This window comes from Protomyctophum parallelum (assembly GCF_964188405.1).
Source record: "Protomyctophum parallelum genome assembly, chromosome: 2".
Lineage (NCBI taxonomy): Eukaryota > Metazoa > Chordata > Actinopteri > Myctophiformes > Myctophidae > Protomyctophum > Protomyctophum parallelum.
In genome coordinates this window covers 57,405,835-57,420,070 of record NC_139699.1, presented here as the reverse complement: position 1 = coordinate 57,420,070, position 14,236 = coordinate 57,405,835, and the positions used below count along the sequence as shown (strand labels likewise).

The following is a 14,236-nucleotide window of genomic DNA, read 5'->3' as shown; positions in this document are numbered from 1 at the left end:
TGCAGGACATTTGTGATCACAGGGGTGTGTTGTGATCCGCTCAAAACTTTAAAGGAGCTTTTTCAATTAATCACATCAAAATATTGTGAGTTAGAATACTATCTAACTAGAAATGCACCAAGTCTCTCTGTGTGTGTGTGTACGTCTGTACGTTTGTAATCCACGTAACTCAAGAACCCCACCTACATGTTCGCCCCACCTACTTCAAATTCGACACACACGTTCCACACCCCCACGGGGAGTGCAGTGAGCGGTGTCGAGTCGGTCGGACCCACGGTTGTCCAGAACGGCCACAAAAGGCCTCTGCCCGGGCCAGACTCCATATTTGGGCATGCCTAAATACGGGTTCGTCCCACTGACTACTACAGTGGTGGTCACTTTTGGCTCTGGGGTCGCATACAAATGTATGGCCCCCTCACATTTTGTGACGACGGCTATGGCCATTTTTAGGCGAATTTTTCGTGCAAAACTAATGCTTGCAATTGATTCAGAATCATGAATAACCCCTATAGTTTGACACGTTACATGCTACTTAAAGCATAATTAAAATGAATGGTACCCCAACTTTCAACCCCTGAATGAACCTTGTTTTGTGTGTGTGTGTGTGTGTGTGTGTGTGTGTGTGTGTGTGTGTGTTGTCCTTTTAGCATGTTTTGACTGTACTACTCATACTGTTAGTAATTCTGTTATTCAATCAATCAAAATGTTATATTTGCACCATTTACCGTGTCCTCTCCAGTTTGTCATGGCCCTGCGGTCCAACTTGTAACCTTTTACTTTACTTTATTTGTGTATTTAGATGGGACACCCCATATTAATAAACGTTACATAACAATGCAATATAAGTACACCGGATTTAGCGGTGATGCTGATTTACATCCGCAGTCCCCACAGAAAACGAGATTAGCTGCTCACGGACGGACGGACACACACACGGACGGACGGACAAACACACTCTCCCCCCATGCCTTCGGCCTAGTGGAGACAACAAAAAGAGTGGAGCACCTTACATTACACATGGGAAACAGCGTACAGCGTACAAACGTAAAGTGGTAAACACAAGAATTGAAGAGAATCTGAATCGGAAGACTTTATTGCCATGCCATGTAAACATGTTGAGTGCAGTTACAACAACATTAGGACAAGTGCAAAACAGGACAAGGCAGTGCAAAGAATAGTGAATAGAATAAAGTGCAGAGAGTTCAAGTGATCAGTTCAGAGCACAAGTCAGTCCATTCCACTCTGAGTGGGGGTGGAGGGAGGATAAAGGGGGGTCAGGGGGGGGGGGGGGGGACACCAGCAGCGTTGAGGAGCCGGATAGCCGTGGGGAAAAAGCTGTTCATAGTCTTTAGGGACCACAACCTCCTGCCTGAGGAAAGGGGGGCAAAAACACTGTGGCCTGGGTGTGCAGGGTCAGCCATGATCTTCCTGGCCCTCCTCGAAGCTCTACTCCTAAATAGGGCCTCAAGGGGCACACACGTTACCGCAGTGAAATTTGTTCTCCGCATTTGACCCATCTCTTGGAGCAGTGAGCCGGTGAGCTGCAGCCGTGCCGCACTCGGGAATCATTCGATTAGTAGATTTGACCACCCCCAATCCAACACTTTGATGCTGAGTGTCAAGCAGGGAGGCATTGGGTCCCATTTTTACAGTCTTTGGTATGACCCGGCCGGAGATCGAACCCCGACCTCCCAGTTTCAGGGCGGACACTCCAACCACAAGGCCACTGTCTGGTCCTTGGGAGGTGGAATTTCCTCAGCTGTCTCAGAAAAAAACATTCTGTTCTGGCCTCTGGGCCTTTTTTTGTGAGGGTGTCGATGTTGGGAAGCGGCATGACTCCACTGTGGCGACTGGAGTACCTCCCAAGAAGAGCTGTCATCATGTCATCATGCTTTAAGTATATCATCAAAAATGTGATGAGGACAGCACATTTGGGCTATGCACGTTTTTTGGCCAACGAATGCTTGGAATGGATTCAGAATCATGAAACCCCCCTAGTTTGACACGTCACATGCTACTTAAAGCATGGTGACATTTTGAAATGTTTGGTCACATATAACCCCCTATTATGAAAATTGCTTAACATATAATGCAAGTCCGGCAGTTTTTAGGGGGGGGACACCTATACTTGACATTTCTAAAATAAAACTTCATGGTACTCAAAACTATAAGCTTAATCAGAATCAATCGGAATCAATCTTTATTGTCAAACCACATGACAAGTAACATGGGTGAAATTCTTGGTTGTGCAGGCTCATCATTGCAGTTAAAAGAGAAAACCATAAAGTGCTTATAGTACATGACTAATCTACATGATACAATATGTATTCATATAAAAAAAATGGTAGTTGATGTAGCCTACAATGTAGGCTCTACTGAAACAAGAGACAAATTCGGTTCAGTCTGTGCAGTGTCACCAGACCTAGTTCTTGTTCACCAGTCTAATTGTCTCCACCAGCCGAAGGCATGGGGAGAGTATGTTTTGCACTCCGTCCGTCCGTCCGTGTGTCCGTGTGTCCGTGTGTCCGTCCGTCCGTCCGTGACCAGCTAATCTCAGCCACCGCTAACCCGGTCGATGCCAAATTTTGCACACACACTCCCTGGATGCCAACCATGAACCTCTGCCCCAAACTTTCCAGAACGGCCTGTTATAGCGCCACCAGGAGGCCGCTTTGTGCAAAACAGGTTTTTGCACAGCACACCTACAGATTTTGTCCAAACATCACGCAAATTCGTACACAGTCTCTCTAGAGCCATTCAACCAAACCCGTCTTTCATATTTCTCACACTCCATCCTGATTGGTTAAGATTGGCTTCCAAAGTTCACAGGAGTGCTCAGTTTCAAACAAAATGCTGCAAATCATGAACACATCGCGTGATTTCCGTGAAATTGTGCACCCACATTCCCACTAGGCCGAGGACAAAATGCCACATGAACAATTTCAACTCAGCCTCAAGGTGGCGCTATAACTGGCCAAAAAGTGTTTTTACCTCTAACTGCACGGATCTGTGGATAACCTGGTGGAGACCTGTGCCCAGAAGGGCACTTTTTCTAGTTGTATAGTATAACTGTTCAAGAGTCTGGTGGTGCATGCTGCTCTTGATGCTCGTGTAACGTTTGCCCTGCTGTGGGTACGGCAGTGGCTTGAACAGGCTACAGCCATTTTTGAAACCGCCTCCTCGCCACTCGCCCCACACACTTGCACTCGGCATGCGCGTTCACGCGAGGCTGCGCCCTATTAAGTGCCATCCGAAACCAAGCAGCCTTGCGTGGAAGTGGCTTATAAAGCCTTTAAGAGCGAGTCTGTGCCGATCTAGACTCCATTGCCTTGTGCAGCCCTGCTCTCTATCCGAATGGAAACCGCGACCTACAAATGTAATTACCACCACAAATAAATGATAAATAAACTGCTCCTAAACAATCTTCATCTGATGCAGAATAGACAACGCTCCAACTGATGTTCACAAGGGCTCTTTATTTACCCCACCGTGATAAACTATAAATGAAACCACACAAACAAAACATCTTTTAACACAATGATTTATAAACACCATGGATGTATATGACATGTCCTTTTTGACAGTCACGCTGTAATTCCTTTTAAATGTCCATATTAATGATGTCACACAAACATATACATGATGCAATGCAATATAACTGTACAAACAAAATAACAGGTAACACAATGGCATGATGGTAACCATGGCAACGAATGGTGTCTGTTTCCTGTTTATGCACAAGGAGGGCGAGCATTTCCAACAGTTTTTTATACCCAGCACCCCAAGGGAACTTGATTCAGCTGGAGAGGCACTTCCTGACGAGGGAACCTCCCGAGAGCACTTACTGGTTTCAAAAAGGGGATATGGTTGGGGTGATGGAAGTCCCTTTGACTGCACTTATAAACACACCTGTCAGTGTTAACTTAATAGCTCTTCCAGAACGACAATTCCCAGGCAGTCCGAGGGCCAAGTGCTGAGGGCCAAGCAAGCACGTTTTCTGAAGTATACTATCCTGAGTATACTTGTTATATATAACAAGTCCAAATTGATGAAATCAATTATTAGTAATTATAATAATGAATTGCATTTTTATAGCGCTTTTCCAAGTGCTCAAAGCGCTTTACAATGGTTAATTCATTCATACATTGGGAGGTGAAGCGGCGAACAGTCGACGCCAGCGTCCTCATTTCCCACATTCACACACCAATGGTGGCAAGCTAACACTGACCCAGGGATCATTGGACAACCTGCTCTACCTCCTGAGCCATTATATAATAATTACCAGCTGCATTATTATTATTATCTCAGTGGGTCCGCTATAACTGCCTCTGTGTCAGTTTCAGCGCTGTAGTTTAGGTAGGAACCAAAATTCTCTAAGGCGAAACTATTGTGTTCTGAGTCGCTCGTTTCCGACATATTTGCGGTGCACACATGCACGCACACACATAAACAGAAACAGCATATTGCGGTTTAGCCAATGAGAAAGCCCACAGAAACAGCACATCACGGTTTAGCCAATGAGAAAGCCAACTGGACTAGACTACTAGAGGACTAGAGGACTAGCTTGCACATTGATGATGATGGTAAAAAGAGTTTTAGCAGTTGTTCATCACATATCCCGAAACCTGATGAAGGTCAGTTTGACCGAAACGATGTGTTCCTGCTGTAAGTGAAGAGCAGTGTGCAGAACGTTTTTCTCTTACTGTGTGTCGTGCCATGACTCATGGCAGGACAATAGACATAGAAAGCCTCCTGGCTCTGGGGCGTGTGTATCTCCAGAGGAGGCAACATGGAGGCAAGCTTTTGACTGAAGTGGAAGCTTGCCAAGCTTCCGTGTGCGTCACAGAGCGGAGTAGTCCAATCGGAGGCAATGTAAACATTAGTTTTCTCATGCCAAAAAAAGCTCCTTTTGGATTGAATTGAGTCCCGGAAAAGACGAGTTGTGATTGGCCAGTATAGTAGCCTATAGTCACTTGAGTGGCAGCGAGTCTCTAAAAACCTCCACCATTACCTTTCTCAGTTGTACACATGGGTGGTGTCATATAGCTCCTTTAGCCTGGCCTACAGGGCCTGTGTTTGTGTATTCGGCCATAGCCACTTATAGCCCAAATGTGATGACCTCCTCACATTTGTGACGACAGCTATGGCCGTTTTTAGGCGAAGGAGTGTTTTTCTTGCACAACTAATGCTTGCAATTGATTTAGAATGCACGAATAACCCCTAGTTTGACATGTTACATGCTACTTAAAGCACCCCAACTTTCAACCCCTGAATTGACCTTAGTAATATAAGTATAAAAAACCTTGAACGATTACTATTGCAATTTCTTTTGAGTCATGCCCCTTTTTAGCTTACCGGTAGTTTGACTGGCCTAATAGGACTGTTTGTGGCTATTTACCACACTGCCATTAACTTAATGGCAAGATGGCTGCGGTCTGCATGGGATAAAATGACACCACCACAATGCAAACAAGCCCCGTCTTTTGTGTTATCCTTTTAGCATGTTTTGACTGCACTACTCTAATACTGTTAGTAATTCTGTTATTCAATCAATCAAAATGTTATATTTGCACCATTTACTGTGTCCTCTCCAGTCTGTCATGGCCCCACAGAAAACATATGAAACAAAAAGAGTGGAGCACCTTACGTTACACATGGGAAACCGAGCATACAACGTAAATACAAGTGGTAAATAGTATACAAGAATTGAAGAGTGTACGCCGTACCCTGAGCCTGTATGTATGCATCCTGCAGGGTCTCACAGCACACATAAGCTCTAAATCACTCTGGTGATAGTTAGATGTCTGGTTAAATCTAGAGTTCTTTGTCCGAACACTTTGATTAATTGTGAATCAATACAATCTTATTGAGTTGGTCTCACTGATGTTGTGGCAGTGTTGACAGTGTTGTTGGGGAAGTTATACATCTAAAGGAGAAACAGGGATTTTCTGGTGAATTGTTATTATTTGTAATTTTCGGAAGAATCTGCATCTAAAGCAATTCCATTGTCATGCACGCACGCACGCACGTTAACACACACACACGCGCACACATGCACACACACGCATGCAGACACACACACACACACACACACACACACACACACACACACTGTATTTATGAGGGGGGTTTAAATAGGACAACAAAATGGTGTTGTTCTTTATGTTAATATAAGCTTATAAAGTTTTATGGGCGTTTTATAGGCTTTGTGTAGTGCAGTATATTGGTTTCTATAAGCATTCATTAGGGTGGTTTCAGAGAGTAATGGGGTTCTGTAAATGTATTGCGAAAAACATCTCTTGTCAGGCGGAAACCTCATATATGTCCAAAACCTTTTTGGGATTCAAGTTCAAAACTATTTTAAATTGTCAGATCGACGAGCTCAAAACACGTGTGCTTTGCGCTGCGTTTCAAACTACTTCTGATGCTTTGTTGTGACGCTGTAGTATAATATACTATGATCAAGGAGGACATTGATTTACAAACACAAAAAGTTAACATAATATGGAGATAAGAAGCGGTTTCTGCCCGACAGCAATGAAAAAGCAGAAGAAATAATAAGTGCCCCTCGGGACACCAGGATTGATATTTTGATAAAATCCGAAGGACCAATATAAAGAGTGTTGCACATGAATTGGCCTCCTGGTGGCGCTCAAAAAGGTCAGAATTGAAAAATGCGGGCCAGATGTTTTTCCTTGGGCTGTAGGGAGTGTGCACACAACGTTTTGGGCATACAAAGTGTTATGCAAATCGGTGCATGTAAAAGACGTGAGTTGGCCTGTTATAACGCCACCATGAGGCTGATTTGAAAAATGTCAAGTGGCATTGCTTCCTCGGCCTAGTGGGAATATGCGTGCACAGTTTCACTGCACTCGGGCCCTGCGTTCATGATTTGCAGCATTTTGTACAAAACCGGCCACTCCTGAAAACTTTGAAAGGCGATCTTGGCCAATCAGTGTGGAATCTGAGAAATCCAACAGACTCGTCTTGATTACATGACTGCATACTGTAGATCATGTGTACAGATTTGTGTGAGAATTGGATGAAATCTGTGCGACTAATATATATTGAAGAAATCAGCCTCATGGTGGCGCTATAACTGGGAGATGTGGAAAATGCAGGGATTTTTTTTGCCATGGCCTCTAGGGAGTGCGCAAACAAAGTAGTACACAGATCGATGCAGTTATAGGTAAAACAGGAATTGCCCTGTTATAGCGCCACCGTGAGGCTGATTTGGAGGGGGAAAAAGTGGCATGTTGTCCTCGACCTAGTGGAAATGTACGTGTATAAGTTCACGGAAATTGCACACTGCGTTTGTGACTTGTGGCATTTTGTTCGAAACGGACCAATCATGCAAGCTTTGGAAGCCAATCTTAGCCAATCAGGATGGAATATGGGAAATGGAGCAGATCTGTGTTTTTCACACGACTAGAATTGCGTGATGTATGGATAAAATGTGTACGAGTAGCCTAAAATTGGCCTCATGGTGGCGCTATAACAGGCCGTTGTGGAATATTTGGGGCAGAGGTTTGTCGTTGGCATCCAGGGAGTGTGTGCACAGTTTGTCATGGATGGGGCCAACGGTGCCGGAGATTAGCTGGTAACACACACACACACACACACACACACACACACACACACACACGGACAGAGTGCAAAACATACTCTCTCCCCATGCCTTCGGCCTGGTGGAGACAATAAATATGTACCTTTAAATAAATACTTTTAAATCGTGGAGTAATATTTGACCAGGGACCGAGTTATGCCGCTGTGTATCTTGTCGACCACTGCTTCCAAATGAGACAGCTTTTTTCGCTCGAGCGTGTATATATATCAGATTTATGTGAACTGTGCCGTCTGGGTGTTCTTCTACAAAACATTCGGGAACCATGGCTTAAAGGTTATTACTAGACTATTTCATATTGTTGCCGTCGGCCAGAATAAACCTCTTATCTCCTCCACATTCTAACTGTCGGTGCTTTTTCTTGTAAATGAACGGTTTACAGAGGCGATATAAAAACTTGACTGTGATTTTTATCAAAGTGTGAATCTTTGATTTTTGTTGATGTTGTGCCCAAAGACCAGACTCACGTTGTCATCATATCTGCAAAGATGACTTTAAATATAGATGTTATATACTGTATGAATTTAAAAGACAACTTTAGTTTTTTTTTCAACCAAGGTTCATGTTTTAGGTTGTTATTAGAGAAAGTAAAAGATGAGTGTTACTTTTTTTCATTTGCTGCTTTCTTTCGTTTTAGGGATTTTAGCTCTTTTTGATAGGGGGGCGGGGGCATTCAAGCATGAGGCTAAATATGTATTTTTTTTTTGTTGTCCTTTAAGCAATAAAGGCCAATTTCACGGTATATACTTCATATTGATCCTGCACAAAATGATTAATGCATGCAATGGATTGTAGAGAGAATGGCAGAAAGCTTATTATAAGGAGGGAAGACAGACAAGAGTTGTACCGTGTAGGTGATAGTTTCTGCAGTGCCTGGTCTCGCTCTCTCGTCCCTGTGTTTACGGAGACAGACAGACAGACATTCAAAGGGGTTTAATTTGTCTCAATCATACGCGTCATAAGTGCAAGCAGCAAAATGCTGGCGTGACATGCTCCACAGACGCAACTAACAACAACAAGATATTATGCTGAGTATTTAATCAATCATAATGCAGGTTAAGACAAGACAAGTGCATGTATAATCTCTATAGCATGCAGCAATGGAGAGTGTACAGGCATGATCAGGGGGCATACTTTAGCATGTGACGCACAGAAATATGTAAAAATTACATACATGTACAATATGTGCAAAGTACAACATGTGCAGCAGGGGGTTCTGTACCAAACAGAAAGACTAGTGTGCTCTGTTCTCAGTAAAAAGAAGAGAGAGAGAGAGAGTGAGAGAGAGAGAGAGAGTGTGTGTGTGTGTGTGTGTGTGTGTGTGTGTGTGTGTGTGTGTGTGTGTGTGTGTGTGTGTGTGTGTGTGTGTGTGTGTGTGTGTGTGTGTGTGTGTGTGTGTGTGTGTGTGTGTGTGTGTGTGCGTGTGCGTGTGTGTGCGTGCGCGTGTGCGTGCGCGTGTGCGTGTGCGCGTGCGTGCAAGGGAGAGAGAGCGAGAGAGACAGGAAACAAGGGCGAGGAGAGACATGCAAGAAAAAAGACTGTGGTGCTGAGGCACCATGCAGACACCCAGTCATGCAGTCTGCTTGTCATCTATAGAGCTATTGACCATATGCACACAGCTGCCATCTTGCCAGCAAGGTGCTAACTAGGTGCAACTTCCCAGAGACAGCCCATTCATCCAAGCAGAACAGTCCTATCTAATTGTATTAAATAACGTCAAACTCACCAACATTGCAGCTGTACGGAAAGCTGCAGATTAAGTGTCGGAGTTTGGAGGCACTCGTTTTCAGTAAAGCAACCCCCTGCTGCCTCCTGCATTATGTGCACATTCTAAACAGGTGGTACACATGGGCTGTTGAGTGATAGTCAACGAGCACTTCCAAACTCCAGCACTTGGAAAAGAATCATCTGCGAGGACTTTCTTGACGGCTCATAACATCTACAGTGGATTTTTTTTATTAAACAAACACATTGTAATGTAGATAGAAAGAGGATAATTAGACAATTAGATTTTTTTTTCTGTTTGGATGAATGGGCTGTCTCTGGGAAGTTGCACCTAGTTAGCACCTTGCTGGAGAGATGGCAGCCGTGTGCATATGGTCAATAGGAGGCACTGATGAACTGTCTGTCTGCCATATAGAGCTATAGGGAGCCCTGATGCAATTCCTCTAGAACTATAGGGAGCTGGTTCTATTAAAAGAATAACTCGTTGTCTGCTGACTAACCAATCACACTTAGGGCCTGTTCACTGTTCACACACACTGTCACACAGACACACTGCTGTACAGTATTTGATTGACCATATTCAACTTTTAATACACGTCTCATTCGGTTATCATTTGTGCTTTTAATTTGAGTTTGTATAACGAGCCCTGCGTGGTCTGAAATGGGTTGTTTTATGTTGGAAAGAAATGTCTATAAGCTTGTCAACACTGCATGGATGAGACAAGTCACCTGTGACAGAGAGAGAGAGAGAGACCCAGTGTCATAAAAATTGGGGGGCAGAGCAAGTGTGTGTGTGTGTGTGTGTGTGTGTGTGTGTGTGTGTGTGTGTGTGTGTGTGTGTGTGTGTGTGTGTGTGTGTGTGTGTGTGTGTGTGTGTGTGTGTGTGTGTGTGTGTGTGTGTGTGTGTGTGTGTGTGTGTGTGTGTGTGTGTGTGTGTGTGTGTGTGTGTGTGTGTGTGTGCATGTGTGCATGTGTGTTTGTGTGTGTTCTAGACCTTTGTCCATTGGTCAGAGATTAGAGTGAGGCTGCCTTAGCCCCACCCCTCAACCCCCCCTGCAGCCGGTTTATAAATAGAAGCTGAGAAACGAAGAGGAGTCAGTCAGTGCGTTCCAGACTGTTCTACTACTACTACTACTACTACTACTACTAACAGTAGTATATGATACTAGCTGCTGGGACAGAGAGACAGACAGAAAGAGAGGGTTGCAGAGAGAGAGATAGACAGAGGCAGGGAGTGAAGTGATAAAGTGATAGACAGTGTGTGAAGCAAACAGGCAGAGAGACATATACTGAGAGAGAGAGAGAGAGAGAGAGAGAGAGAGAGAGACGACAGCCAGCCGTCTCCATGGAGGACTACACTCTGCCACTGTGGATCTACCTGGCAGTGCTGACCGTTCTGATTGGAGGAGCTGTGCAGAAGGTCACCGTGGTAACGTGGCTGGGGGCCACGGTATTGGTGGAGAAGCTGTCCGTACCTGTCCTCTTTCTGGTCCTCATCTGCATCTGGATGTGCTGGAGGAACCAGACCACTGAGAGACTTTCTGCTCTGGGCAAAGCTGTGCTCATCACAGGTATAGACGCACGCACCCCCGTGTGTGTGTGTGTGTGTGTGTGTGTGTGTGTGTGTGTGTGTGTGTGTGGCTGTGTGCCTGTGTGCGCGCGTGTGTCTGTGGCCATGCGTGCATGTGTGTGGCCATGCGCGTGTGGCCATGCGTGCATGTGTGTGGCCGTGCACGTGTGGCCATGCCGTGCATGCACAGTTGACCCGGGTAGGCTTTGTACTTGGTAATTACATGGTCAATTAGTTTAACACTTTAGTTTTTGGGGCTATAGAGATGGTGGGGGAGAGGGTATAGGGACGGGACGAGAGAGGAGGAGACGGGAGGAGAGAGGAGAGATGAACAGAGAAGGGGAGATGGGTGGTGATGGATGGAGGAATAAAAGGTGGTTGGTTGGACACATGAACTCTCTTGATACATTTACCACCACGAGGATTGGCTGATCTCATACCGGCAGCTTTGGGTAATAATTAGGACGTTTTACAAAGTACACAATGTGTTCTGTGTACGTACAGTAAGTTTATATGAGTGTGTTTCAGAGAGCTTTCTGGAATCTCCAATCTCCTTCCTTACATCGAAACGGTGTTTAAATGAAGAACTTTCGTTGTGTTTCGTTTTTTTTTGTTGTGTACAGTTTACAGTATAGGATTGTTTATGGTTTTCCCAGACGTTGTAGCTTGACCCAATAAGACACAGTTGGTATCTGTGTCTCCCTGCAGGGAAGTTCCCTTTTTTTTTTTTTTTGGTTTGGTTCCAAAAAAACTATTAATTAACCACTTATGAAATATGAATTTAAATGTATTTGTAAGAGACAGGGGTGAAGGGATATTGAATTGAGTGAAAAATGGCCTCTGCGGCCCACACACGTGTCCCGCCCCAGTGTTTTGGTGAATCACTGGTTCAGACTGTTTATGGCAGAACAGAGATAATAACCGTGTGAGCATTTGGAGCTGGTTAGGTAGGAGGTAAAGGTAGCTTAGCTGTTCTCGTCACACTAAACACTAACGTTAATCTGCCATCCACAGATGGCTCTATTGTGTGTGTGTGTGTGTGTGTGTGTGTGTGTGTGTGTGTGTGTGTGTGTGTGTGTGTGTGTGTGTGTGTGTGTGTGTGTGTGTGTGTGCGTGTGCGTGTGCGTGTGCGTGTGCGTGCGCGCGTGTGTGTGTGCGCCTGTGCGTGTCACTCACGTAGATACGTGCACTGAAATGTTGGACGCGTTACAAAGAAACACAAAAAGTTGTACAGAATATGATGGAAGAATAATTGGACTGTTATAGAATACTGTACTGTGTGCGTGTGTGTGAGAGAGAGAGAGACAGAGAGAGAGAGAGAGAGACTTTGGTCGAAGGCGTGTCTGCCACCCACGAGGGGAATCATTCTTTATGTCTGTTTCCCTGGTTAAAAAACGACTTCTGAGGTATCCTTGAGAAAGTCAACACACCTCAAGCTGCTCCAGAATGTTCCCTGGATTCATTGTGAATTGGTACCCAATTCTGTGTGTGTGTGTGTGTGTGTGTGCGCGCGTGTGTGCATGCGTGCATTACTTAGAGAGCTTTATGGTGTCATGGTAACAGAACTCCAAATCCCCACATTGTACACACAACCATATTTAGACTCCATTTCCCCCTACATTCCCAGACGCACACACAGTCACACACACACACACACACACACACACACACACACACATGTGTCGCACGCACATTTGTACGTGTCAGTGCTTGCTTTTTTTAATCTTTTCAATCAGCAGCAAAGAACAATAAACAACTTTATTTATACCTCAGATACTGTCAGTTTCTAAAGTCTCACAGGAATGTTGTCTGGCCTCCATGTCTTTGACCTTTGTACACTTTGCCATTGGTTGATGATCAAGGGACTGCAGACCATGCAGTCTACAGAGAGACATGCTGTAGTGTACTAGAGCTGTCCCCGACTAAGGATTTGTATAGTGGAAATTAATATGAATAAATTAGCTGTTAGTCAACTGATGGTCAACAGTCAGAAAGCATGTTCAAAATGTGTTTATGTCCCCCACAGACCTAGTGGAATAATACAATAATATATATATTTTTTTTGGTGAACATCGACTGAGAGGTGGTCAGTCGACTGAGACCCGTTCCGATCGATTAGTCGACTGTACTGTCGATTAGTCGACTGTACTGTACAATGTACAGTACACTACAGCATGTCTCTAGACGTGTGACAACAACAACGACGCAACAATAGGAAGCCTGCAGCCCAGTAGCTATGATATTGCTTTCGGGGGAGGGTTAGTGTTACTTTCCGTAAAATCAGATGGCACACCTGGACATATCAAACGGCACAATAAAGTGCCGCGGCACACAGGTTGGGAATCACTGCTGTACAGTATAAATGTAAAACATTATTTAAAAAAGAATGGTCTCTAACTCAGAGGTCAAGATTTCAGAGTGGCAAAGCGGGGACGTTTCACATTTAACCCACTTTGCAATTTACAGGCTCATTGCAACATATTGTGACCGTTTTTCTTTGTTTTTTTGTTTAGTTTTTTTTTTAAAGATTATTAGGCAGAGAGACATACTGCAGTATAAATAAATATAAAACATTATTTGAAAGTTTATGCATTTGCACCCGTCCAGGACAAGAATGTACACATACCGTATTATTTAAAACCCTAGCAGCGTAAGTAAGTACATTTTATTTATATAGAGAAAACTCACAAAGTGCTTTTACATGGAGAGAATAAAAACAAAGACAAGCAAAAATACAACAGAATAGTACTGAACAAAAAACAGGCACATACAATTGATCTAAAAAAGAATCAAAGCCGCAAAATAACAACACACACGTGGAAGAACATCATGTAACATCCGGAAAGTCTTGTGCAAATAGCAGAGTTTTGAGTTTGTTCGTATGGGGGAGAACATTTGGGGTAAATCATGGATCTACAAATCTCACAAGTTCCAACGTGCTTATTTTCACAGGACGAATTTGGGGCCCTATTTCCGCCATGCTATATACACCCCTTATCCTATTTTGAAAAGATTTTAAATTTGTCCAACTAGCCGATCTATACATCGACATGTTGTGAGCTTGTAGATCGGCTATTTGAAATATTCCGAAGATGTTTTTCAAAATAGTAATAAAGGCAAAGAGGTTTAGGGATAAGGAGTTTAGCACTGGTGAAAAAAGTGGATAAATAAATCAGAAAGATTGAGCAGAAATCTACTTTCAATTGAGTTATTATTATGCATGCTGTGATTGTGTCGATACCTTGATTTAAAAAATAATTAGTTTAAGGTTTTTGTTCCATTTCCATATTCGGTGCATTGCCTTAACCCATTCAGTA

General features: G+C 43.9%; 1 pseudogene across 1 annotated transcript in view; it reads right to left on the bottom strand.

Moving 5' to 3' along the window:
- Positions 1-11,800: 11,800 nt before the first annotated feature.
- The window catches only part of LOC310854701 (myeloid-associated differentiation marker-like), a 4,581-nt pseudogene continuing 2,145 nt past the window's right edge, over positions 11,801-14,236 (bottom strand). Inside the window, exon 2 of the transcript in view lies at positions 11,801-11,813. The product of the transcript in view is annotated as a myeloid-associated differentiation marker-like (transcript). The remainder of the gene's footprint in view (positions 11,814-14,236) is intronic.